This window comes from Pseudophryne corroboree, chromosome 3 (genome assembly GCF_028390025.1).
Source record: "Pseudophryne corroboree isolate aPseCor3 chromosome 3, aPseCor3.hap2, whole genome shotgun sequence".
NCBI lineage: Eukaryota > Metazoa > Chordata > Amphibia > Anura > Myobatrachidae > Pseudophryne > Pseudophryne corroboree.
Window position 1 is genome coordinate 578200929 of NC_086446.1, and position 26524 is coordinate 578227452.

Sequence of the window (26524 nt, forward strand, 5' to 3'; positions counted from 1 at the left end):
ATACTCCTGTAATTCGTTTGGGTGATTACAATAACACCCTAGACCCGGCTCTGGACAGACTTACTGCTACTAGGGTGGGTCCCAGACAGAGCGGTAGTTAATTTAAAGCACTGGTGGAGGGCATGGGATTGGTTCATGTGTGGTGTCAGAGATACCCTGATACTCGACAGTATTCCTGTTTCTCACTTACACACTCCGCTTTCTCTAGAATAGATCTAGCTTTGATATCCCCTGAACTGTTACTGTGGGTTCGATCTGTACAGTACGAAGCATGGGGAATCTCAGATCACTCCCTGATATCATTGGTTTTGGATATGGGGGTCATGGGGCCAGGTATTTTGGAAATTGAATCCTTTTTGGCTCACCCAACTGGGAACTGGTGGGGAGTTAGAGGATCGGTGGGCAGAGTTTATGGAACTTAATGTAGCACAGCTCCTCTGTCCATGGTATGGGATGCGTTCAAATCTTATATATGGGGTACTCTTATTCAGGCGGTGACAACTTTAAAAAGGACTCACAGGAAGAGGGAAACCGACTTAGAGGCCTCTTGTAGATCACTGGAAATGATTTACCTAACTGATAACTTAAGCTCATCTAGGGAAGCCTGGGTGCAGGCTCAGAAGGAGTGGAGTGACTGCTTAGCTGATAAGGCCAAATATAGGATACTCTTCACTAAACACTCACAATACGCATTTGGAGACAGACCCGGTAGCTTTCTGGCTAAGTTGGCGCATGCTGAGCAATCGGCTAATACAATTGTTAAAATTCAGGATCACGTTGGCAATGTATATAATTGGACCAATTTTTAGATTACTATGGTCATCTGTACAGTACTAGGTTGACTTGTGAAGATGGGGATCTACAGATGTTTTTAGATTACTATGGTCATCTGTACAGTACTAGGTTGACTTGTGAAGATGGGGATCTACAGATGTTTCTTGACACTATCCCCTGCCGACATTGACCTTTGAAGCGCGTGACTTGCTCAATTCCCCACTCTCTCTAGATGCCGTAGAGCCGTAAAATCCTTTCCTGGTGGTAAAGCGCCAGGATTGGACGGTATCCCGCTCGAATTGTATAAAAAAACATGGTGACTTTTATGCGCCTAGATTGCTGGCATTGTTTAAGGGGATGTTTGAGAGGGAGACAATGCCGGATTCTATGTCTGAAGCGCTAATTATGGTCCTGCTAAATCCTGACAAGGACCAGAGGCGTAACTAGGGTTTTTGGAGCCCAGGGCAAGATCAATAATGGCGCCCCCCCCCCCCCCCCCCCCCCCAAAAAAAATAATAATAATTTTTTCTTAATAAAAATAATAAATTAATAAAATGATAATAAAAAAAAAATACAAAAGGAAAGTATGTGCAGACGCCACCGGTGTCACTGCATATAAAGATGTCAGGGTGTGTATGTATGTGTATGTAGGTGCAGTGGTCGAAGTTGAATTTTTGAAGGTGGAATGAAAGAGTGCAGATAGCAATTATGCGCGCGCTCCGGAAAAGGGGCGTGGTCACTCAAAAGGGGCGTGTCCTTCAGTGTAGTAGGACCCCTTATACTATCTAGTGCTGGTGCCCCTTTCACATTATAGCACACGGTATGAGCCGAAATTCACATTATAGCACACAGTATGAGCCAAAATTCACATTGCCCCACACGGCATGAGCCGAAACTCACATTATAGCACACAGTATGAGCCGAAATTCACATTACCCCACATGGTATGAGCCAAAATTCACATTATAGCACACGGTATGAGCCGAAATTCACATTATAGCACACGGTATGAGCCAAAATTCACATTACTCCACATGGTATGAGCCAAAATTCACATTTCCCCACATGGTATGAGCCGAAATTCGCATTATAGCACACGGTATGAGCCAAAATTCACATTACAGCACACGGAATGAGCCAAAATTCACATTACCCCACATAGTATGAGCCGAAATTCACATTATAGCACACGGAATGAGCCAAAATTCACATTACCCCACATAGTATGAGCCGAAATTCACATTATAGCACACGGTATGAGCCAAAATTCTCATTACTCCACATGGTATGAGCCAAAATTCACATTTCCCCACATGGTATGAGCCGAAATTCACATTACAGCACACGGTATGAGCCGAAATTCACATTACAGCACACGGAATGAGCCAAAATTCACATTACCCCACATAGTATGAGCCGAAATTCACATTATAGCACACGGTATTAGCCAAAATTCACGTTACAGCACATGATATGAGCCAAAAATAAGATTTTACTTACCGATAAATCTATTTCTCGGAGTCCGTAGTGGATGCTGGGGTTCCTGAAAGGACCATGGGGAATAGCGGCTCCGCAGGAGACAGGGCACAAAAAGTAAAGCTTTTCCGATCAGGTGGTGTGCACTGGCTCCTCCCCCTATGACCCTCCTCCAGACTCCAGTTAGGTACTGTGCCCGGACGAGCGTACACAATAAGGGAGGATTTTGAATCCCGGGTAAGACTCATACCAGCCACACCAATCACACCGTACAACTTGTGATCTAAACCCAGTTAACAGTATGATAACAGCGGAGCCTCTGAAAGATGGCTTCCTTTAACAATAACCCGAATTAGTTAACAATAACTATGTACAACTTATGCAGATAATCCGCACTTGGGATGGGCGCCCAGCATCCACTACGGACTCCGAGAAATAGATTTATCGGTAAGTAAAATCTTATTTTCTCTATCGTCCTAGTGGATGCTGGGGTTCCTGAAAGGACCATGGGGATTATACCAAAGCTCCCAAACGGGCGGGAGAGTGCGGATGACTCTGCAGCACCGAATGAGAGAACTCCAGGTCCTCCTTAGCCAGAGTATCAAATTTGTAAAATTTTACAAACGTGTTCTCCCCTGACCACGTAGCTGCTCGGCAAAGTTGTAATGCCGAGACCCCTCGGGCAGCCGCCCAAGATGAGCCCACCTTCCTTGTGGAGTGGGCCTTTACAGATTTAGGCTGTGGCAAGCCTGCCACAGAATGTGCAAGTTGGATTGTGCTACAGATCCAACGAGCAATCGTCTGCTTAGACGCAGGAGCACCCATCTTGTTGGGTGCATACAATATAAACAACGAGTCAGATTTTCTGACTCCAGCTGTCCTTGCAATATATATTTTTAATGCTCTGACAACGTCCAGTAACTTGGAGTCCTCCAAGTCACTTGTAGCCGCAGGCACTACAATAGGCTGGTTCAGATGAAATGCTGACACCACCTTAGGGAGAAAATGCGGACGAGTTCGCAATTCTGCCCTGTCCGAATGGAAAATCAGATATGGGCTTTTGTAAGATAAAGCTGCCAATTCTGACACTCTCCTGGCAGAAGCCAGGGCTAGAAGCATGGTCACTTTCCATGTGAGATATTTCAAATCCACCTTTTTTAGTGGTTCAAACCAATGAGATTTTAGGAAGTCCAAAACCACATTTAGATCCCACGGTGCCACTGGAGGCACCACAGGAGGCTGTATATGCAGCACTCCCTTAACAAAGGTCTGGACTTCAGGGACTGAAGCCAATTCTTTTTGAAAGAAAATCGACAGGGCCGAAATTTGAACCTTAATAGATCCCAATTTGAGACCCATTGACAATCCTGATTGCAGGAAATGTAGGAATCGACCCAGTTGAAATTCCTCCGTCGGAGCACTCCGATCTTCGCACCACGCAACATATTTTCGCCAAATTCGGTGATAATGTTGCACGGTTACTTCCTTCCTTGCTTTAATCAAAGTAGGAATGACTTCTTCCGGCATGCCTCTTTCCTTTAGGATCCGGCGTTCAACCGCCATGCCGTCAAACGCAGCCGCGGTAAGTCTTGAAACAGACAGGGACCCTGCTGAAGCAAGTCCCTCCTTAGAGGTAGAGGCCACGGATCTTCCGTGATCATCTCTTGAAGTTCCGGGTACCAAGTCCTCCTTGGCCAATCCGGAACCACTAGTATCGTTCTTACGCCTCTTTGCCGTATAATTCTCAATACTTTTGGTATGAGAGGCAGAGGAGGAAACACATACACCGACTGGTACACCCAAGGCGTTACCAGCGCGTCCACAGCTATTGCCTGCGGATCTCTTGACCTGGCGCAATACCTGTCCAGTTTTTTGTTGAGGCGAGACGCCATCATGTCCACCATTGGTCTTTCCCAACGGGTTACCAGCATGTGGAAGACTTCTGGATGAAGTCCCCACTCTCCCGGGTGAAGATCGTGTCTGCTGAGGAAGTCTGCTTCCCAGTTGTCCACTCCCGGGATGAACACTGCTGACAGTGCTATCACATGATTCTCTGCCCAGCGAAGAATCCTTGCAGCTTCTGCCATTGCCCTCCTGCTTCTTGTGCCGCCCTGTCTGTTCACATGGGCGACTGCCGTGATGTTGTCCGACTGGATCAATACCGGTTTTCCCTGAAGCAGAGGTTCTGCCTGGTTTAGAGCATTGTATATTGCTCTTAGTTCCAGAATGTTTATGTGAAGAGACGTTTCCAGGCTCGTCCATACTCCCTGGAAGTTTCTTCCTTGTGTGACTGCTCCCCAGCCTCTCAGGCTGGCGTCCGTGGTCACCAGGATCCAATCCTGTATGCCGAATCTGCGGCCCTCCAATAGATGAGCACTCTGCAACCACCACAGAAGAGACACCCTTGTCCTTGGAGACAGGGTTATCCGTAGGTGCATCTGAAGATGCGACCCTGACCATTTGTCCAACAGATCCCTTTGGAAAATTCTTGCGTGGAATCTGCCGAATGGAATCGCTTCGTAAGAAGCCACCATTTTTCCCAGGACTCTTGTGCATTGATGTACAGACACCTTTCCTGGTTTTAGGAGGTTCCTGACAAGCTCGGATAACTCCTTGGCTTTTTCCTCCGGGAGAAAAACCTTTTTCTGAACCGTGTCCAGAATCATCCCTAGGAACAGCAGACGAGTTGTCGGCATTAACTGGGATTTTGGAATATTCAGAATCCACCCGTGCTGTTTTAGCACTTCTTGAGACAGTGCTAATCCCATCTCTAGCTGTTCTCTGGACCTCGCCCTTATTAGGAGATCGTCCAAGTATGGGATAATTAATACGCCTTTTCTTCGAAGAAGAATCATCATCTCGGCCATTACCTTTGTAAAGATCCGAGGTGCCGTGGACAATCCGAACGGCAGCGTCTGAAACTGATAGTGACAGTTTTGTACAACGAACCTGAGGTACCCCTGGTGTGAGGGGTAAATTGGAACGTGGAGATACGCATCCTTGATGTCCAAGGATACCATAAAGTTCCCCTCTTCCAGGTTCGCTATCACTGCTCTGAGTGACTCCATTTTGAACTTGAACTTCTTTATGTACAGGTTCAAGGACTTCAGATTTAGAATAGGCCTTACCGAGCCATCCGGCTTCGGTACCACAAAAAGAGTGGAATAATACCCCTTCCCTTGTTGCAGAAGAGGTACCTTGACTATCACCTGCTGAGAGTACAGCTTGTGAATGGCTTCCAACACCGTCTCCCTTTCGGAGGGGGACGTTGGTAAAGCAGACCTCAGGAAACGGCGAGGTGGATCTGTCTCTAATTCCAACCTGTATCCCTGAGATATTATCTGCAGGATCCAGGGATCTACTTGCGAGTGAGCCCACTGCGCGCTGTAATTTTTGAGACGACCGCCCACCGTCCCCGAGTCCGCTTGAGAAGCCCCAGCGTCATGCTGAGGCTTTTGTAGAAGCCGGGGAGGGCTTCTGATCCTGGGAAGGAGCTGCGTGTTGCTGTCTCTTCCCTCGACCTTTGCCTCGTGGCAAATATGAATAGCCCTTTGCTCTCTTATTTTTAAAGGAACGAAAGGGCTGCGGTTGAAAAGTCGGTGCCTTTTTCTGTTGGGGAGTGACTTGAGGTAGAAAGGTGGATTTCCCGGCTGTAGCCGTGGCCACCAAATCTGATAGACCGACTCCAAATAACTCCTCCCCCTTATACGGCAAAACTTCCATATGCCGTTTTGAATCCGCATCGCCTGTCCACTGTCGCGTCCATAAAGCTCTTCTGGCCGAAATGGACATAGCACTTACCCGTGATGCCAGTGTGCATATATCCCTCTGTGCATCACGCATATAAAGAAATGCATCCTTTATTTGTTCTAACGACAGTAGAATATTGTCCCTGTCCAGGGTATCAATATTTTCAATCAGGGATTCTGACCAAACTACCCCCGCACTGCCCATCCAGGCAGTTGCTACAGCTGGTCGTAGTATAACACCTGCATGTGTGTATATACTTTTTTGGATATTTTCCATCCTCCTATCTGATGGATCTTTAAGTGCGGCCGTCTCAGGAGAGGGTAACGCCACTTGTTTAGATAAGCGTGTTAGCGCCTTGTCCACCCTAGGAGGTGTTTCCCAGCGCTCCCTAACCTCTGGCGGGAAAGGGTATAATGCCAATAATTTCTTTGAAATTATCAGCTTTTTATCAGGGGCAACCCACGCTTCATTACACACGTCATTTAGTTCTTCTGATTCAGGAAAAACTATAGGTAGTTTTTTCATACCCCACATAATACCCTGTTTAGTGGTACCTGTAGTATCAGCTAAATGTAACGCCTCCTTCATTGCCAAAATCATATAACGTGTGGCCCTACTGGAAAATACGGTTGATTCGTCACCGTCACCACTGGAGTCATCGCCTGTGTCTGGGTCTGTGTCGACCGACTGAGGCAAAGGGCGTTTCACAGCCCCTGACGGTGTTTGAGTCGCCTGGACAGGCACTAATTGATTGTCCGGCCGTCTCATGTCGTCAAACGACTGCTTTAGCGTGTTGACACTATCCCGTAGTTCCATAAATAAAGGCATCCATTCTGGTGTCGACCCCCTAGGAGGTGACATCCCCATATTTGGCAATTGCTCCGCCTCCACACCAATATCGTCCTCATACATGTCGACACACACGTACCGACACACAGCAGACACACAGGGAATGCTCCTAATGAAGACAGGACCCACTAGCCCTTTGGGGAGACAGAGGGAGAGTTTGCCAGCACACACCAAAAGCGCTATATATATATCAGGGATAGCCTTATAATAAGTGCTCCCCTATAGCTGCTTTGTTATATAAAAATATCGCCATAAATTTGCCCCCCCTCTCTGTTTTACCCTGTTTCTGTAGTGCAGTGCAGGGGAGAGACCTGGGAGCCGTCCTGACCAGCGGAGCTGTGAGAGGAAATGGCGCCGTGTGCTGAGGAGATAGGCCCCGCCCCTTTTCCGGCGGGCTCGTCTCCCGCTATTTTGAGAAATCAGGCAGGGGTTAAATATCTCCATATAGCCTCTAGGGCTATATGTGAGGTATTTTTAGCCTTTATAGGTACTCATTTTGCCTCCCAGGGCGCCCCCCTCCCAGCGCCCTGCACCCTCAGTGACTGCCGTGTGAAGTGTGCTGAGAGGAAAATGGCGCACAGCTGCAGTGCTGTGCGCTACCTTTAGAAGACTGCAGGAGTCTTCAGCCGCCGATTCTGGACCTCTTCTGTCTTCAGCATCTGCAAGGGGGCCGGCGGCGCGGCTCCGGTGACCATCCAGGCTGTACCTGTGATCGTCCCTCTGGAGCTTGATGTCCAGTAGCCAAGAAGCCAATCCATCCTGCACGCAGGTGAGTTGACTCCTTCTCCCCTCAGTCCCTCGCTGCAGTGATCCTGTTGCCAGCAGGAATCACTGTAACATAAAAAACCTAGCTAAACTTTCTCTAAGCAGCTCTTTAGGAGAGCCACCTAGATTGCACCCTTCTCGGCCGGGCACAAAAATCTAACTGGAGTCTGGAGGAGGGTCATAGGGGGAGGAGCCAGTGCACACCACCTGATCGGAAAAGCTTTACTTTTTGTGCCCTGTCTCCTGCGGAGCCGCTATTCCCCATGGTCCTTTCAGGAACCCCAGCATCCACTAGGACGATAGAGAAATTCCCATTATAGAGTTAGGGGATCCTACACCCAGAATTAACATGGCCTGTGGGGCACTATGATGAGGGGAGCCCACCCCCTTAATAGACTAATTGCAGAGTTTAGCAGCAGAAGGGCTGCAGCGGTTTCTCACCCCAAGCTGCGGCGCTTCTGCCACCTCCGACACTCCACATCTTCGGCACCAACCGGGATGCAGAGCACCGCACCGGGTATGCACCCTTTTCAGTGTGGTCTGCTGCGCTCCGAAGGGGTTCTTGTTTCATGCTGCAGGATCCCGATTTGCGCCTTCCTCCCCGCTGTTACTGTCACGGTAAGCATTAGTATCGTTTACCGCAGAGGCCATTTTCTGAGGCATATGTGTTAAACCTCAGGAACTGAGATGCCCTTCTCACCATACAGCTGTGTGGCCGAGCCGGGCGGGGGAACAGCCAGCAGCAGCATGCCGGATATCAGCAGCAGAGGGTGCGGGCTGTACATACTTGAGGCAGCTGGATGTTCAACAGTGCTGAAAGCCTCCGGAGCCCGCACCCCCGGAGCTGCAGTACACCGGCAGAGGACACCCATCCCCCGAACCCTGCGTAGCCCAAAGCCGGAGATCAGCAGCATGTTGAACGCGGAAGCAGAAGCTGCTTATTGCCGGTCAGCATGCTGCTGATCTCCGGCTTTGGGCTCCGCATGTGCATTACAGCCCCCACCCTCGGCTGCTGATATCCGGCATGCTGCCCCTGCTGCTGGCTTTCCACCCGCCCGGCTCGCCCACCCAGCTGGATGGTGAGCGAGAAGGGCATCTCAGTGCCCGTGGTTAAAACATATCTCTCTTCGGTAAATGGCCATTAGTACATCCCACACACACTGATTACACACACACAGACTGGCCACCCCCAAATCCTACACACACCCACTCAGACTACACACACACACATTCTCATACTTTCCTCTCCCCCACACACACACTGGACTGCAAAAATTTACACACACTGACACTGTTCCACACACACACAATCAACACACACTCACACTGTCCCACACACACAATTAACACACACGCACACTGTCCCACACACCAGTGGCGTGCGGTGAGGTCAGTGGCGTGCGGTGAGGCACTACAGCCATAATGTCCGCCGAATCCTGCCGATGACCCCTACCGCCACCGAGCCAATGCCCGCCACTGCCTCTGAGCCGATGCCCGCTGCCACCACCAATGGCTTACAAACTCGCCCACCATCAACTGACCCAGCCCTCCGCCACTAATTTGCAACTCAGTCCAAAGTCGCCAATGCCCGCTGCATGCCTGCTCATCATACTTGTGATATATTGTACATTTTTATAGAAAAAAATAATAATCAGTGTTTGGGACTGGGAAGGGAGTGGGAGGAGGACATGAATGCAATTTTGTTGTCCAGGGTTTCCATTAACTTAATGGAGAAGGGTCTGAATGGGTTAAAAATGTAAAAAAAAAACTGCGTGAGGTCCCCCTCCTAAGTATAACCAGCCTCAGGCTCTTTGAGCCGGTCCTGGTTGTTTAAATACTGGGGAAAAATTGGACAGGGGTTCCCCGTATTTAGACAACCAGCATCGGGCTCTTAGTCCGGTCCTGGTTCCAAAAATACGGGGGACAAAAGATGTAGGGGTCCCCCGTATTTTTTAAACCAGCACCGGGCTCCACTAGCCAGGGACATAATGCCACAGCCGGGGGACACATTTATGTAGGTCCCTGCGGCCGTGGCATTACCCCCCCAACTAGTCACCACTGGCCGGGGTTCCCTGGAGGAGTGGGGACCCCTTAAATCAAGGGGTCACCCCCCCTCCAGGCACCCAAGGGCCAGGGGTGAAGCCAGAGGCTGTCCCCCCCATCCGTGGGCTGTGGATGGGAGGCTGATAGCCATGTAAGTAAAAAAAGAATATTGTTTTTTGTTGTGGAACTACAAGGCCCACAAAGCCTCCCCCGCTTGCTGGTACTTGGAGAACCTCAAGTACCAACATGCAGGGAAATAACGGGCCCGCCGGTACCTGTAGTTCTACAACAGAAAAAATACCCAAATAAAAACACAACTCACACACCGTGACAGTAAAAATGTATTAAAGCACACTGACACACTCACACATACTTACCTATATCCCACGCCGGTCACGTCCACTTGTCCAGTAGAATCCAATAGGGGTAGCTGTAAAAATGAGAGACACATTACTTACCTACATCCCACGCCGGTCACGTCCACTTGTCCAGTAGAATCCAGTAGGGGAATCTGTAAAAATGAGAGACAGATTACTTACCTACATCCCACGCCGATCACGTCCACTTGTCCAGTAGAATCCAATAGGGGTACCTGTAAAAATGAGAGACAGATTACTTACCTACATCCCACGCTGGTCACGTCCACTTGTCCAGTAGAATTCAATAGGGGTACCTGTAAAAATGAGAGACAGATTACTTACCTACATCCCACGCTGGTCACGTCCACTTGTCCAGTAGAATCCAGTAGGGGAATCTGTAAAAATGAGAGACAGATTACTTACCTACATCCCACGCCGATCACGTCCACTTGTCCAGTAGAATCCAATAGGGGTACCTGTAAAAATGAGAGACAGATTACTTACCTACATCCCACGCTGGTCACGTCCACTTGTCCAGTAGAATCCAATAGGGGTACCTGTGAAAATGAGAGAGAGATTACTTACCTACATCCCACGCCGATCACGTCCACTTGTCCAGTAGAATCCAATAGGGGTACCTGTAAAAATGAGAGACAGATTACTTACCTACATCCCACGCCGGTCACGTCCACTTGTCCAGTAGAATCCAATAGGGGTACCTGTGAAAATGAGAGAGAGATTACTTACCTACATCCCACGCCGATCACGTCCACTTGTCCAGTAGAATCCAATAGGGGTACCTGTAAAAATGAGAGACAGATTACTTACCTACATCCCACGCTGGTCACGTCCACTTGTCCAGTAGAATCCAGTAGGGGAATCTGTAAAAATGAGAGACAGATTACTTACCTACATCCCACGCCGGTCACGTCCACTTGTCCAGTAGAATCCAATAGGGGTACCTGTAAAAATGAGACAGATTACTTACCTACATCCCACGCCGGTCACGTCCACTTGTCCAGTAGAATCCAATAGGGGTACCTGTAAAAATAAGAGACAGATTACTTACCTACATCCCACGCCGGTCACGTCCACTTGTCCAGTAGAATTCAATAGGGGTACCTGTAAAAATTAAAATGATACTTACAAACTGCAATCCACAGGAAGAGAGAGAGAGAGAGAGAGAGAGAGAGAGAGAGAGAGGGGGGGGGGGGAGAGAGACTAACCTGCTGCTGCTGCTGCTGCTGCTGGGGAGACCGGCACACACTGCAGGGCCACGACGGGAGGACGGAGCCGGCGGAGGAGGGGGAGAGCCGCACACCGCCGCTCCTGTCAGCGGCAGCGGAGGAGGACGGGGCGCACACTACAGACGCCAATAACCGCCGGGACAATTAACACACGCACACTGTCCCAAACACAATTAACACACACGCACGCACACTGTCCCACACACACAAATAACACACACGCACACTGTCCCACACACACAAATAACACACACGCACACTGTCCCACACACACAATTAACAAACACGCACTGTCCCACACACACACAATTAACACACTCACACTGTCCCACACACACACACTGTCCCACACACACAATTAATACACACGCACACTGTCCCACACACACACAACACACACGCACTGTCCCACACACACACAATTAACACACACTCAAACTGTCCCACACACACACAATTAACACACTCACACTGTCCCACACACACACACACACTTAACACACTCACACTGTCCCACACATACACAATTAACACACACGCACACTGTCCCACACACACACAATTAACACGCACTCAAAACTGTCCCACACACACAATTAACACACTCACACTGTCACACACACACACACACACAATTAACAAACACGCACTGTCCCACACACACAATTAACACACTCACACTGTCCCACACACACACAATTAACACACGCACACTGTCCCACACACAATTAACACACACGCACTGTCCCACACACACACACACACACACACAATTTACACACACTCAAACTGTCCCACACACACAATTAAAACACTCACACTGTCCCACACACACACAATTAACACACACGCACTGTCCCACACACAACACACACGCACACTGTCCGACACACACACAATTAACACACACACACTTAACACACACACACACAAAATGTCCCGCACCCCCTTCCCGCTCACCTGCACTCACTGCTGTTCAGGGGCCGCACGCCCCCCCCGAGGTCGCGCACGCGCACGCGATCGCGTACACACAGTCACTTTGCAGGGGGGGGTAGGGGGAGGCTCCTGGCTGCCGCTGCCTGTCTATTGTGACAGGCACAGCAGCCGGGGAGACAGGGAAAGCGCCGCGGGTAGCGCCGGCGGAATCCCTGAAGCATGGGGCGAGTGGGCCGTGCAGGTGCCGGTGGCGCCCCCCTCTGTTTGGGCTGCCATGGCGCCCAGGGCACGTGCCCTGCTCGCCCCGTGCTAGATACGCCTCTGACAAGGACCCCACTAAGGTGGAGTTGTATAGGCCAATATCTCTCTTAACCACTGACATTAAAATTTTGGTGAAAATATTAGCAACTAGGCTTAACTCAGTCATTGCTCAGCTGATCCATGAGGATCAGACTGGCTTTATGCCTGGTAAATCCACACTGATTAATCTTAGGAGGTTGTTTACCCGTTTGCAGGTCCCCCATGGGGATGACCACATTTCTGTTATAGTCTCACTAGATGCTGCTAAAGTGTTTGACTCGGTTGAGTGGGAATTCCTGTGGAGGACCATGGAGAGATTTGGGATAGGCCCCGGTTTCATCAAATGGGTTAAATTAATGTACTCGAAAACTAGAGCTAGAGTATCTGTAAATGGATTCATTTCCTCCGCTTTCAAATTACAAAGGGGGACTAGACAGGGTTGTCCCCTCTCGCCAACAGTGTTTGCAATGGCAGTGGAGCCATTGGCTTGCCTCATCCGTCACACTGATGCTATACCGGGACTTGGTATATTGGTGCAAGAGTGGATAAGATAGCACTGTATGCGGATGACATATTGTTGTTTGTGTCCAACTATGCAGTCACTATGCCTCTGATCCTTACTATAATTAATAATTTTGGGAAATACTCAGGACTGCTGATTAATTGGGAAAAATCCTGTATAATGCAATTCAGGGGACCTTGCCCAGAGACTCCTAGTATACCTCTTCCACTTCAATGGGTAGAGATTTTTAAATATTTAGGTATATGGATATCTAACGACCCATCTCGCTATGTAGCTCTTAATATACAACCCCAAATAGACTATTTGAAATCTAGGATAGCAGTGTGGGGCAAACTCCCATTAACGGTCACGGGAAGAATTAGTCTTATAAAAATGACGGCACAGCCCAAATTGGTATATGTTCTGCAGCACTCTTCAATATATATATCCCAGGCGATATTTAAGCGAATAGATAGTATGTTTTCCTCAATTATCTGGTCTAGCAAGAGAGTGTGAATTAAAATGGACACTTTAACTCGGGGGAAGGAACTTTGGAGGTATGGCAGTGCCCTGCTTCAGACTTTATTATTATGCCGCACAACTGGCTCATATTTTTGAATGGCTTACGAACAGAACTGGTTTGGATCTCCCCTTTTTGGAGGTCTCTGATTTAACTCCTGGTCTTACTCCATTGAACTGCCTGCTCTCTGGTAACAATAACTTGGTAAGACTACCGATATTTAAACAGGCTGTACTGATTTGGAAACAGCTCTTATGCTGAGGGAGGGTTGGGACCCTGATACCCCGCTGTATGGCGCTAATGGGTTTAAAGAACTGGTGGATTTGCAGCTACATGGAATATAGGGTAGATGGGGCATTAATTCTATTGGGCAGATATATTCTGGGACTATATTTAAAACATTTTCTCAGTTACAGTCGGAATATCCGACTCCCCATACTTATTTTTATCGCTATCTACATTGCGACATGCCTGCTCTACTTAATTCCCTGATAACTCTATTACGATTAGAGATCAGCGGGTTCGGTTCCTCGGAATCCGAACCCCCCCGAACTTCACCCATTTTACATGGGTCTGAGGCATACTCGGATTCTCCCGTATGGCTTGTTTAACCCGAGCGCGCCCGAACGTCATCATCCCGCTGTCGGATTCTCGCGAGATTCGGATTCTATATAAGGAGCCGCACGTCGCCGCCATTTTTCAATCGTGCATTGGCAATGATAGTGAGAGGACGTGGCTGGCATCCTCTCACTTTGTTTCAGGGGGCTGCATATCTTTATTCTGGGGACCAGCTGTATTATAGGAGGAGTACAGTGCAGAGTTTTGCTGACCAGTGACCACCAGTATTATACGTTGTCTGCCTGAAAAACGCTCCATATCTGTGCTCAGTGTGCTGCATATATCTGTGCTCACACTGCTTTATTGTGGGGACTGGGGACCAGCAGTATTATATAGGAGGAGTACAGTGCAGAGTTTTGCTGACCTGTGACCACCAGTATACGTTGTCTGCCTGAAAAACGCTCCATATCTGTGCTCAGTGTGCTGCATATATCTGTGCTCACACTGCTTTATTGTGGGGACTGGGGACCAGCAGTATTATATAGGAGGAGTACAGTGCAGAGTTTTGCTGGCCAGTGACCACCAGTATTATACGTTCTCTGCCTGAAAAATGCTCCATATCTGTGCTGCATTGTAGTATATAGTAGTAGAGTACAGTGCATAATTTTGCTGACCACCAGTATATAATATATAGGAGTACGGTACAGAAGGCCACTGCTCTACCTACCTCTGTGTCGTCAAGTATACTATCCATCCACACCTGTGGTGCATTTCAGTTTTGCACAGTTTGCTGACCACCAGTATATAATATATAGCAGTACGGTACAGTAGGCCACTGCTCTACCTACCTCTGTGTCGTCAAGTATACTATCCATCCATACCTGTGGTGCATTTCAGTTTTGCACAGTTTACTGACCACCAGTATATAATATATAGCAGTACGGTACAGTAGGCCACTGCTCTACCTACCTCTGTGTCGTCAAGTATACTATCCATCCATACCTGTGGTGCATTTCAGTTTTGCACAGTTTGCTGACCATCAGTATATAATATATAGCAGTACGGTACAGTAGGCCACTGCTCTACCTACCTCTGTGTCATCAAGTATACTATCCATCCATACCTGTGGTGCATTTAAGTTTTGCACAGTTTGCTGACCACCAGTATATAATATATAGCAGTACGGTACAGTAGGCCACTGCTCTATCTACCTCTGTGTCGTCAAGTATACTATCCATCCATACCTGTGGTGCATTTAAGTTTTGCACAGTTTGCTGACCACCAGTATATAATATATAGTATTACGGTACAGTAGGCCACTGCTCTACCTACCTCTGTGTCGTCAAGTATACTATCCATCCATACCCGTGGTGCATTTCAGTTGTGCGCAGTATATATAGTAGTAGGCCATTGCTATTGATACTGGCATATAATTCCACACATTAAAAAATGGAGAACAAAAATGTGGAGGGTAAAATAGGGAAAGATCAAGATCCACTTCCACCTCGTGCTGAAGCTGCTGCCACTAGTCATGGCCAAGACGATGAAATGCCATCAACGTCGTCTGCCAAGGCCGATGCCCAATGTCATAGTAGAGAGCATGTAAACTCTAAAAAACAAAAGTTCAGTAAAATGACCCAAAAATCAAAATTAAAAGCGTCTGAGGAGAAGCGTAAACTTGCCAATGTGCCATTTACGACACGGAGTGGAAAGGAACGACTGAGGCCCTGGCCTATGTTCATGGCTAGTGGTTCAGCTTCACATGAGGATGGAAGCACTCATCCTCTCGCTAGAAAACTGCAGTGCCACTCCTAGATGGGCCAGGTGTTTGTGTCGGCCACTTGGGTCGCTTAGCTTAGTCACACAGCTACCTCATTGCGCCTCTTTTTTTCTTTGCATCATGAGCTGTTTGGGGACTATTTTTTTGAAGTGCCATCCTGTCTGACACTGCAGTGCCACTCCTAGATGGGCCAGGTGTTTGTGTCGGCCACTTGGGTCGCTTAGCTTATTCATCCAGCGACCTTGGTGCAAATGTTAAGACTAAAAATAATATTGTGAGGTGTAAGGTGTTCAGAATAGACTGAAAATGAGTGGAAAGTATGGTTATTGAGGTTAATAATACTATGGGATCAAAATGACCCCCAAATTCTATGATTTAAGCTGTTTTTGAGGGTTTTTTTGTAAAAAATCACCCGAATCCAAAACACACCCGAATCCGACAAAAAAAATTCAGGGTGGTTTTGCCAAAATGCGTCCGAATCCAAAACACGGCCGCAGAACCGAATCCAAAACCAAAACACAAAACCCGAAAAATTTCCGGTGCACATCACTAATTAGGATACAACAATCACCTGTTAAATGAATGTTGCTGTCATTGAATGGTTCCCACCTTATTTCTCAGATATATTCTACCCTGCTTAATGCACACCATGAGAATGACATGCCACGCCTTCGTGTACAGTGGGAGGCTGATTTGGGCCCCCTATCTCAGGATACTTGGGACGCTGCCCTGGTTAGTCCACGTATTTCTTCCACTTCGGCCAGGTATCAGCAAATTCAGCTATTTATACTACACAGGGTATATATCACGCCTGAGTGTCTACTTAGAATGGGGGGCAGGGCGGATTCCAGATGTCCTAAGTGCAACTCACCTGAGGGCACGTTCTGGCACTTGATATGGTCTTGTCCTGTGATAAACTTATTTTGGTCTGAGACTAACCTGGTTATTGTCTCCACTGGGGTACCCCCAGACGCATTTACTCCTAAGGAGTACTTGTTGGCAGCCTTTTATGATGACGTTCTTGATAAAAATATACAACGCTATATTGTCAACCTTTGTATGCTAGTAAAAATCTGTATAGCCAGACTGTGGATGTCTACCAGCGGTCCTAGACCTGCAGCTTGGATATTTCTCACAAATTAAATTGTCAAACATGAGAAATATGTGTACTTGTCTAGACAAGCCGAAACAAAATACTACAAAATATGGGAGAGGTGGTTGGACTCACCATATATACATCAATAAATGTATTTAAAGCTAGTTGCCAATGGAAATATGTTGCCTATCTAGGTGAATTCTTGAATGCACTATGATGACTCTGCTATATATTTGCTCTATGTTATTGTACTGTATATGACCAAAAGAAATGATGACCATGACCAATGTATTACGGCTCAAAAAACCTTTTTTATTCCTGATATTATATATTTTGGCATTGATACTGACACATGCAGTGTAATTGTCAAATGCTGTGTGTTTATTGGGGGGTTTTACAGTTAAGTTGTACTTCCATGCATGAACAAAAACTCAATAAAAACTATTGAATAAAAAAAAAAAAAAAAAAATACAACACAGATGAAAAAGTGGAGCAATACAAGGCCAGATTAGTAGTCAAGGGATATTCACAAAAATATGGAGAGGACTATGATGAGATATTTGCCTCAGCAGTAAAGCGCAGAACCATAAGGACCTGTAGTAAAACACACAACCATAAGGACGATGAAGTGAGACACTTCGATGTAAAGAGAGTATTCTTACATGGTGAGCTAAAGGAGGATATTTACATGGAACAGCCACAAGGTTTCAAAGACCCTGAAAGACCAGATCTAGTGTGCAAGCTCCAGAAGAGTATGTATGGTCTGAAGCAGGCGGCAAGAGCCTGAAACACAAAATTAAATGAAGTACTCATACAGGAAGACTTTGTGAGAAGCAAAGCAGATCCCTGCTTATATGTCAAGGAAATAGCTGACAGGTGGACCTACCTGTTAATCTATGTGGACGATCTTGTAGTATGTTTCGAGCAAGAAGGGTATAAAGAGGAATTACTGCAGATTCTGAACAAGGGATTCGAAACAAAAGACCAAGGAAATATAACACACTATTTAGGTATTCAAATAGCGAGAGAAGAAAATAGCAACTTCACCTTAAACCAGAAACAAAAGATACAGGAAGCCATTGAGGAGTTTGGGATTCAAGATGCAAAACTGCAAGTACTCCCATGGAGACCCACTACATAAAGGAAATGTACAATGAAGGTACACCATTACCAGACAATCACCAGTACAGAAAGGCAATAGGAAAATTGCTGTATGTTGCCACTATTACCAGACCCAACATCACTACAGCAGTAGCAATTCTAAGCAGAAAGGTCTCCAAGCCAAGTCAGATGGACTGGAATGCTGTGAAAAGGGTAATACGTTACTTAAAGGGAACCATCGGTTTAGGACTTAAACTTCCAGCAAGCAGAAAGTGTAATCTGATTGGATATGTAGATGCAAATTGGGCTGGAGACTCTACTGACAGAAAGTCCACAAGTGGTTACCTATTTCTACTTGGTGAAGGACTACTCAGTTGGACAAGTAGGAAGCAATCATGTGTAACACTTTCTTCCACAGAAGCAGAGTATGTTGCGGCAGCTCAAGCAAGTCAAGAGCTAATATGGCTGAGACAATTGTTAGCTGATTTGAGACATCAACAAGTAGAACCTACAGACATCTTTGAAGATAATCAAGGATGTCTCGACATTAGCGCTAACAGAACGTGTAAATCCAAGGACCAAGCACATTGATGTGAAGTACCACTTCTTGAAGGTTCTACAGGAACAAGGTCTTCACAACTTGGAATATTGCCCAAAAGAAGAAATGACTGCGGACATTCTCACCAAGCCATTGGCTGGAGAAAGACATCACAGACTATCTAGAAAGATGGGTCTCGTGGATCAAGTCTCACCTATTGAGAAGGGGTGTTGAGAAACTGCAATAGATTGAGATTTGATGTGTAATTACACAGGAGGGACAGCAGGTGGAGCTGGTGTGTGTGTGTGTGTGTGTGTGTGTGTGTATATATATATATATATATATAAAAATACACAAAAGAAGCCGCTTCTCACTTTCTATTGTATTTGATGCTGGTGCTCGGTCAGTATAATAGTATAGAAAATTCCAAGAAAAACCACCAGAGGGCTCAAACTCAGAAAAACCAGCACACTGCTTAAATGCAAAAAAGACTTTTTACTGTTTGTGAAACGAACAGTGATGTATAAAAGGCAGCAAGCATATGGCACACATGATAATTGCAGCATATGAAATAAACCAGTAGATACTTAGCATCCCGACAGCTGTTTCGAATGTCTTCTTCAGGGGAATGAGTAAAGTGTCATAGTGCTGACCACTGCACACCCCGCAGTGTCAATTTCAAAGTGTCCTGTGCCTAATGTGCTTAACTTGCAAGTGCAATTTATAGTGTGTAATGTGCTTACCTGAGAGCCATCTCTCCCGCCCGGTCACACGAGGACGCAGCCGACGTCATTCACAGGCGCCGCCGAACGCTGCCAGGATATGACGTCAGGGGAAGAGTATGTCCGCTGTACCTTCCGTGTGAAACACATGAAGGGGCCCGACAGTGACTTTCCTAGACGGAGGAAAATTCCTCCGTGAATGCGTACACGTGACACAGGTCGCCTGATGCCGCGCGTCGTGTCCAGCGCGCAGCATAGGACAACCCGTGGGAGGCGCTCAGTAAGTCCCGATGTGAAAACCATCCGGAACTCAGAGAGAGCCATACCTGTTTCCGGGGAGGGAGAAAAAAGGCTCACAGGCACACACAGAATAGTATAGTTAAAACAAAAAGTACAAATAATAAATCACATTGTGTAAACTGGACAAATGGAGCATATTAATAGTCAATCATGAACCTGTCTATTAGCTTGTAAATAAGTATCAATTTATACAATGGAATTAGCTCTGACCCCAAATTCAACTACTGTGGTCTCATTAGATAATGGATTCACGGCTCCAGAATGTGGTCCTAATTCTAGACCTGGTGACCAGTAACAATGTATAATAACATAATCTAAATACAAAAAAATTATATATATATATATATATATATATATATATATATATATATATATATATATATATAAAAATATATATAAAACTCGGATAATGGATCCAGATGCGACATCATAAACTTGGTCTAGGCCCACATGTGTTTATGTGTAATAAACTGAAAAAAAAATTTCTTGAAAAAAATGAAAGATGAAAATGAAAAATCTTATAAAAATGGCACAAAAGAAAAATCCTCATTGAGACCAGCTGGCAAGAGGGAGTCCAAACGTCGAATCCACCGACATTCTTGTTGTAATAACAACTTATGACGATCGCCGCCCCTCTTCAGTGGAGGTACATTGTCGATAGGCATGAACACTAAATCTTTGATATGATGTCCAAGATGAACAAAATGCTTTGCAACTGGTGGCGTTGAACTCTCAACTTTGGTGACCGCCTTTTTGATTAATGACCTATGCAAGGCCATGCGCTCTTTGAGCATTCTGATTGTCTTTCCAACATATAGTTTATTACAGGGACATCGAATCACGTAGATGACATATCTTGTTTCACATGTCATACGATATTTTAATCTAAAAACGTTGCCCTTAGTTGGATGTAAGAAAGTGCTGCCCGTGTGCATATGCTTGCAATTAACACAGGAGCCACATTTGTGTGCTCCTGGTTTCAATTGTAACCAACCGCTACCTTGTTGTGACATCGGCACTATGTCTGAGTAGGTAATCTGATCCTTGAGATTTGAGCTCCGTTTGTAGCTAAATAGCGGTAAATTGCCACAAAATCTCCCCATTGTCGGATCTGCCTGTAAGATGTGCCAGTATTTGGAGATCGCACGTCTCATGACACCAGAGGCAACAGAATATGTGCTGGAAAAGACTAGTCGTCCAAGTTCATTGTCTTTATTTTTAGATCTAATCACATCTGTCCGTTCGATCTTCAGACATTTCGTAATGGCTTCTTGTACTTCTGTTGGATCATAGCCCCTCTCAGTGAATTTCTTGCCCATCTCGGCCAAAGCACTTGGTAATAATTTGTCGTCAGAGGTTATTCGCCTCACTCGTATAAGTTGCGAAAAAGGTAGACCCCTCTTCAAAGGTTGCGGATGAAAACTTGTTGCCAGCAAAAGAGAATTTTTGTCTGTAGGTTTTCTAAACACCTCCGTGGTGATAGACCCATTAACCAACTTAATGGTAACGTCCAAAAAATTAATAGAAACAAAATCATAAACACATGCGAGCCTAATAGACCCTGGTAATTGATTAAATTTGGCAATGAATTGTTGTAATTTGGTCTCATCTCCAGTCCACAGCATGAAAAGGTCATCAATAAATCGAACATAAAACTTAATAAATTAAGAAAATTTTGAATCTGCCATGATGTGCTGTTTCTCATATTGAAACATAAATAAATTGGCATACGATGGGGCCACATTGGACCCCATCGCCGTGCCCTGCAATTGCAAGTAAAAAGAGTTTTCAAACAAAAAATAATGTTTATGTAAAATGAAATCCAGCAAAAGTAACAAAAATTCACTTGGTGGACCCTCATACTGTGGACTGGAGGAAACCGCATTCCTAGTTGCCTCGATGCCCTCAAGATGATTAATGCAGGTGTATAAACTGGTGACATCTAGTGTCACCAGTATACAACCTTCAGGAAGTGGGCCAACTGCATTCAATTTAATTAAGAAATCTGAGGTATCTTTAATGAAATATGGCGTTGATTGCACTACCGGCTGTAGATAAAAGTCTACAAACTGGGACAATGTCTGACACAGAGATCCCCTGGAGGATATAATTGGTCTTCCAGGGGGTTTGTCCAAACATTTGTGAACTTTGGGCAAAACATACATCAAAGGAATTCGAGGAAAGTCCTGGGTGAGAAACTTGGCCGTTTGCTCATCAATCCAATGATTGGACACACCTATACCAATAAATGAATCTGCCTCACGTTTAAAATTATTGGTAGGGTCAAAGCGCAATTGCTTATAACATTGTGTATCAGCTAGTTGTCGATTTATTTCATTGATGTAATCAGTGCGATTCAATAATACCACGCCCCTGCCCTTATCGGCGGGGCGTATAATGATATTGGTGTTGTTTCTCAAAGAATTGATTGCCAACCTCTCTAATTTCGTCATGTTGTAATTCTTAATTTTGATATTTTTAATACAGGGCAAGGTGTCTTTTTTAACTAACCCCATGAATACCTCAATAGCTGGATTCGTAGAGGGCGGATCAAAATTACTGGGAGCTCTAAATTGACTTCTTGTGACAGAAGTATTATCCTTTTTTGAAAAATAATCCTTAAGTTTAAGTTGTCGAAAGAATTTATATAGTTCAACCTCACAATCAAATTCATTCTGTTTATAGGTTTGAACAAAAGTAAGTCCTTTTGATAATACTGAAATTTCTGCATCAGTGGGAGTATATTCAGATAGATTGAAAATAGTTATTTCCGACCCCCTTTGTAATTCCTGCCTCCGGTGTTTTTTGTGTTTGATCCCCCCTCTCCTGCACGGTCTCTTGAATCTTTGACCTCTTTTGTTTTGCTCCTGGTGAAAGTTTTTTCCCCTAAAAAAGAGCCCCTCTGATTACTCGAATAATCTGAGTCGCTCTGAAAGGTATGTGACTATGTCCGTGAACTGGACTTCAGATTTGTTACGTAAATTTTGACCCTTTCTACACGGACGCCTAGTGGATTGTGTAAAGAGCCAAGGGTACACTCTTAGATCTCTATAATCATCCTTAACCTTACGGTATTTGGATTTCTTAAAGACCAATAACTCGTTCTTGAATGTTAGGACAGAGTCCTCTAATTTAGTTAGCCAGTCATTTGTAGAGTCTGCTTTCAAAGTTTCCAAGCCCGCACGTTCACAACCTGCTATCTCTTTTTTGACATTATCTATATCCGAGTTAACTTGTTGTACCACCAATACCATCAAATCAAAACTACATTGATTGAGTATCTGGCACCACTGACGACAAAAATCTTTATTGTTGCGACCAAGTGTAGGCTGATTTTTGATTCTAAAACCACGAGGAATTAAATTCTCTTTGTGATATTGAGATATAGTTAAACCATGTAATTCCAGTTCTATAAGTCTCTTACGTAGTCGCAACAAGTCAGAATATATCTCAGTGGGAGTATCTACATCAAAGGCTAATTGCTCAGTTGAAGAAAACAATATTTTGGAAACCTCCATGTCCAGAAAACGTTTTGTACCAGTGATGTCTTTGGCATCTAAATCCATTACCCAAGAAACACACAACACACACACAAAAAAAGAAAAATAAGAAATAATACAAAATATGAAAAAAATTGAATAAAAAATTGGAAAAAATGTCAATGTTGATTTGTGGTGCAGCTCCCAGTCCACAATAACAGTCCGTTACTGTGAAAAAATAGAAAAATACACAAAAGAAGCCGCTTCTCACTTTCTATTGTATTTGATGCTGGTGCTCGGTCAGTATAATAGTATAGAAAATTCCAAGAAAAACCACCAGAGGGATCAAACTCAGAAAAACCAGCACACTGCTTAAATGCAAAAAAGACTTTTTACTGTTTGTGAAACGAACAGTGATGTATAAAAGGCAGCAAGCATATGGCACACATGATAATTGCAGCATATGAAATAAACCAGTAGATACTTAGCATCCCGACAGCTGTTTCGAATGTCTTCTTCAGGGGAATGAGTAAAGTGTCATAGTGCTGACCACTGCACACCCCGCAGTGTCAATTTCAAAGTGTCCTGTGCCTAATGTGCTTAACTTGCAAGTGCAATTTATAGTGTGTAATGTGCTTACCTGAGAGCCATCTCTCCCGCCCGGTCACACGAGGACGCAGCCGACGTCATTCACAGGCACCGCCGAACGCTGCCAGGATATGACGTCAGGGGAAGAGTATGTCCGCTGTACCTTCCGTGTGAAACACATGAAGGGGCCCGACAGTGACTTTCCTAGACGGAGCACAAAAATTCACTTGGTGGACCCTCATACTGTGGACTGGAGGAAACCGCATTCCTAGTTGCCTCGATGCCCTCAAGATGATTAATGCAGGTGTATAAACTGGTGACATCTAGTGTCACCAGTATACAACCTTCAGGAAGTGGGCCAACTGCATTCAATTTAATTAAGAAATCTGAGGTATCTTTAATGAAATATGGCGTTGATTGCACTACCGGCTGTAGATAAAAGTCTACAAACTGGGACAATGTCTGACACAGAGATCCCCTGGAGGATATAATTGGTCTTCCGGGGGGTTTGTCCAAACATTTGTGAACTTTGGGCAAAACATAGATCAAAGGAATTCGAGGAAAGACCTGGGTGAGAAACTTGGCCGTTTGCTCATCAATCCAATGATTGGACACACCTATACCAATAATTGAATCTGCCTCACGTTTAAAATTATTGGTAGGGTCAAAGCGCAATTGCTTATAACATTGTGTATCAGCTAGTTGTCGATTTATTTCATTGATGCAATCAGTGCGATTCAATAATACCACGCCCCCGCCCTTATCGGCGGGGCGTATAATGATATTGGTGTTGTTTCTCAAAGAATTGATTGCCAACCTCTCTAATTTCGTCATGTTGTAATTCTTAATTTTGATATTTTTAATACAGGGCAAGGTGTCTTTTTTAACTAACCCCATGAATACCTCAATAGCTGGATTCGTAGAGGGCGGATCAAAATTTTTTCTCCCTCCCCGGAAACAGGTATGGCTCTCTCTGAGTTCCGGATGGTTTTCACATCGGGACTTACTGAGCGCCTCCCACGGGTTGTCCTATGCTGCGCGCTGGACACGACGCGCGGCATCAGGCGACCTGTGTCACGTGTACGCATTCACGGAGGAATTTTCCTCTGTCTAGGAAAGTCACTGTCGGGCCCCTTTATGTGTTTCACACGGAAGGTACAGCGGACATACTCTTCCCCTGACGTCATATCCTGGCAGCGTTCGGCGGCGCCTGTGAATGACGTCGGCTGCGTCCTCGTGTGACCGGGCGGGAGAGATGGCTCTCAGGTAAGCACATTACACACTATAAATTGCACTTGCAAGTTAAGCACATTAGGCACAGGACACTTTGAAATTGACACTGCGGGGTGTGCAGTGGTCAGCACTATGACACTTTACTCATTCCCCTGAAGAAGACATTCGAAACAGCTGTCGGGATGCTAAGTATCTACTGGTTTATTTCATATGCTGCAATTATCATGTGTGCCATATGCTTGCTGCCTTTTATACATCACTGTTCGTTTCACAAACAGTAAAAAGTCTTTTTTGCATTTAAGCAGTGTGCTGGTTTTTCTGAGTTTGATCCCTCTGGTGGTTTTTCTTGGAATTTTCTATATATATATATATATATATATATATATATATATATGTTTAAGTGTTTTACAGTCTGTGATGTATGTCTTACATACTTGTTTGTTCCTGTGTTCTGAAGGTGACATGAAGGGGAGAGATGGAGCATGCAGTGATTGCTGCTCATACACAGTTATCCTATTCTGATTATTAGTTTGTATTATGGGGGTCATTCCGAGTTGTTCGCTCGCAAGCTGCTTTTAGCAGCTTTGCACACGCTAAGCCGCCGCCTACTGGGAGTGAATCTTAGCATATCAAAATTGCGAACGAAAGATTAGCAGAATTGCGAATAGACACTTCTTAGCAGTTTCTGAGTAGCTTCAAACTTACTCGGCATCTGGGATCAGTTCAGTGCTTGTCGTTCCTGGTTTGACGTCACAAACACACCCAGCGTTCGCCCAGACACTCCCCCGTTTCTCCAGCCACTCCCGCGTTTTTCCCGGAAATGGTAGCGTTTTTTCGCACACTCCCATAAAACGGCCTGTTTCCGCCCAGAAACACCCACTTCCTGTCAATCACACTCCGATCACCAGAACGAAGAAAAAACCTCGTAATGCCGTGAGTAAAATTCCTAACTGCATAGCAAATTTACTTGGCGCAGTCGCACTGCGGACATTGCGCATGCGCATTAGCGACTAATCGCTCCGTTGCGAAAAAAAATACCGAGCGAACAACTCGGAATGACCCCCTATGATCGGTTTCAGCTTCATTATATAAACAAGTTATACCACAAAGAGCTTTTCCGGTGTGTGCCCACTGATTGAAACATAGCTCATGAGGTGATCCTGACTGTGTGGGTAAAGCACTCAAATACCAACAGAATCCATAAGGGTACCTGTAAAAAAAGAAAAAAGAAACTTGCCAACAATCCGGCAGAGATTGGTCCTCTTCATTCCAAGTAGGCATCCAAAAAAAATGAATAAAAGGAAACAACCCGGTCCTTGCAACTAAAGGGGATACATGTTTACACACGCATCCCCTTTTCCCGAATGCTGGGACCCCTCGCGATTCCTGTCCCCAGTGCCGTAACTAGACATTTTTAGTGCTGTGTGCAAGAAACAGCATCGGCACCCCCCCTTATTTAAAATAGAGGCATTGCGCGCTGTAGGCTTGCGCCCAAAATATGGGGCGTGTCTTCATGGGGAAGGGGCATGGCCACAAATAATACCAATTGATATTACGCTGAACAGTAATCTCCATTATTCAAATTACGTTGCACAGTAGCACCATTAC

At 45.5% G+C, this 26524-nt stretch overlaps 1 long non-coding RNA gene across 6 annotated transcripts in view; it reads right to left on the reverse strand.

Moving 5' to 3' along the window:
* LOC135056344 (uncharacterized) overlaps nt 1–26524 on the reverse strand; it is a 106360-nt gene that overhangs the window by 72744 nt on the left and 7092 nt on the right. The gene's annotated exons all lie outside the window — the stretch shown is intronic.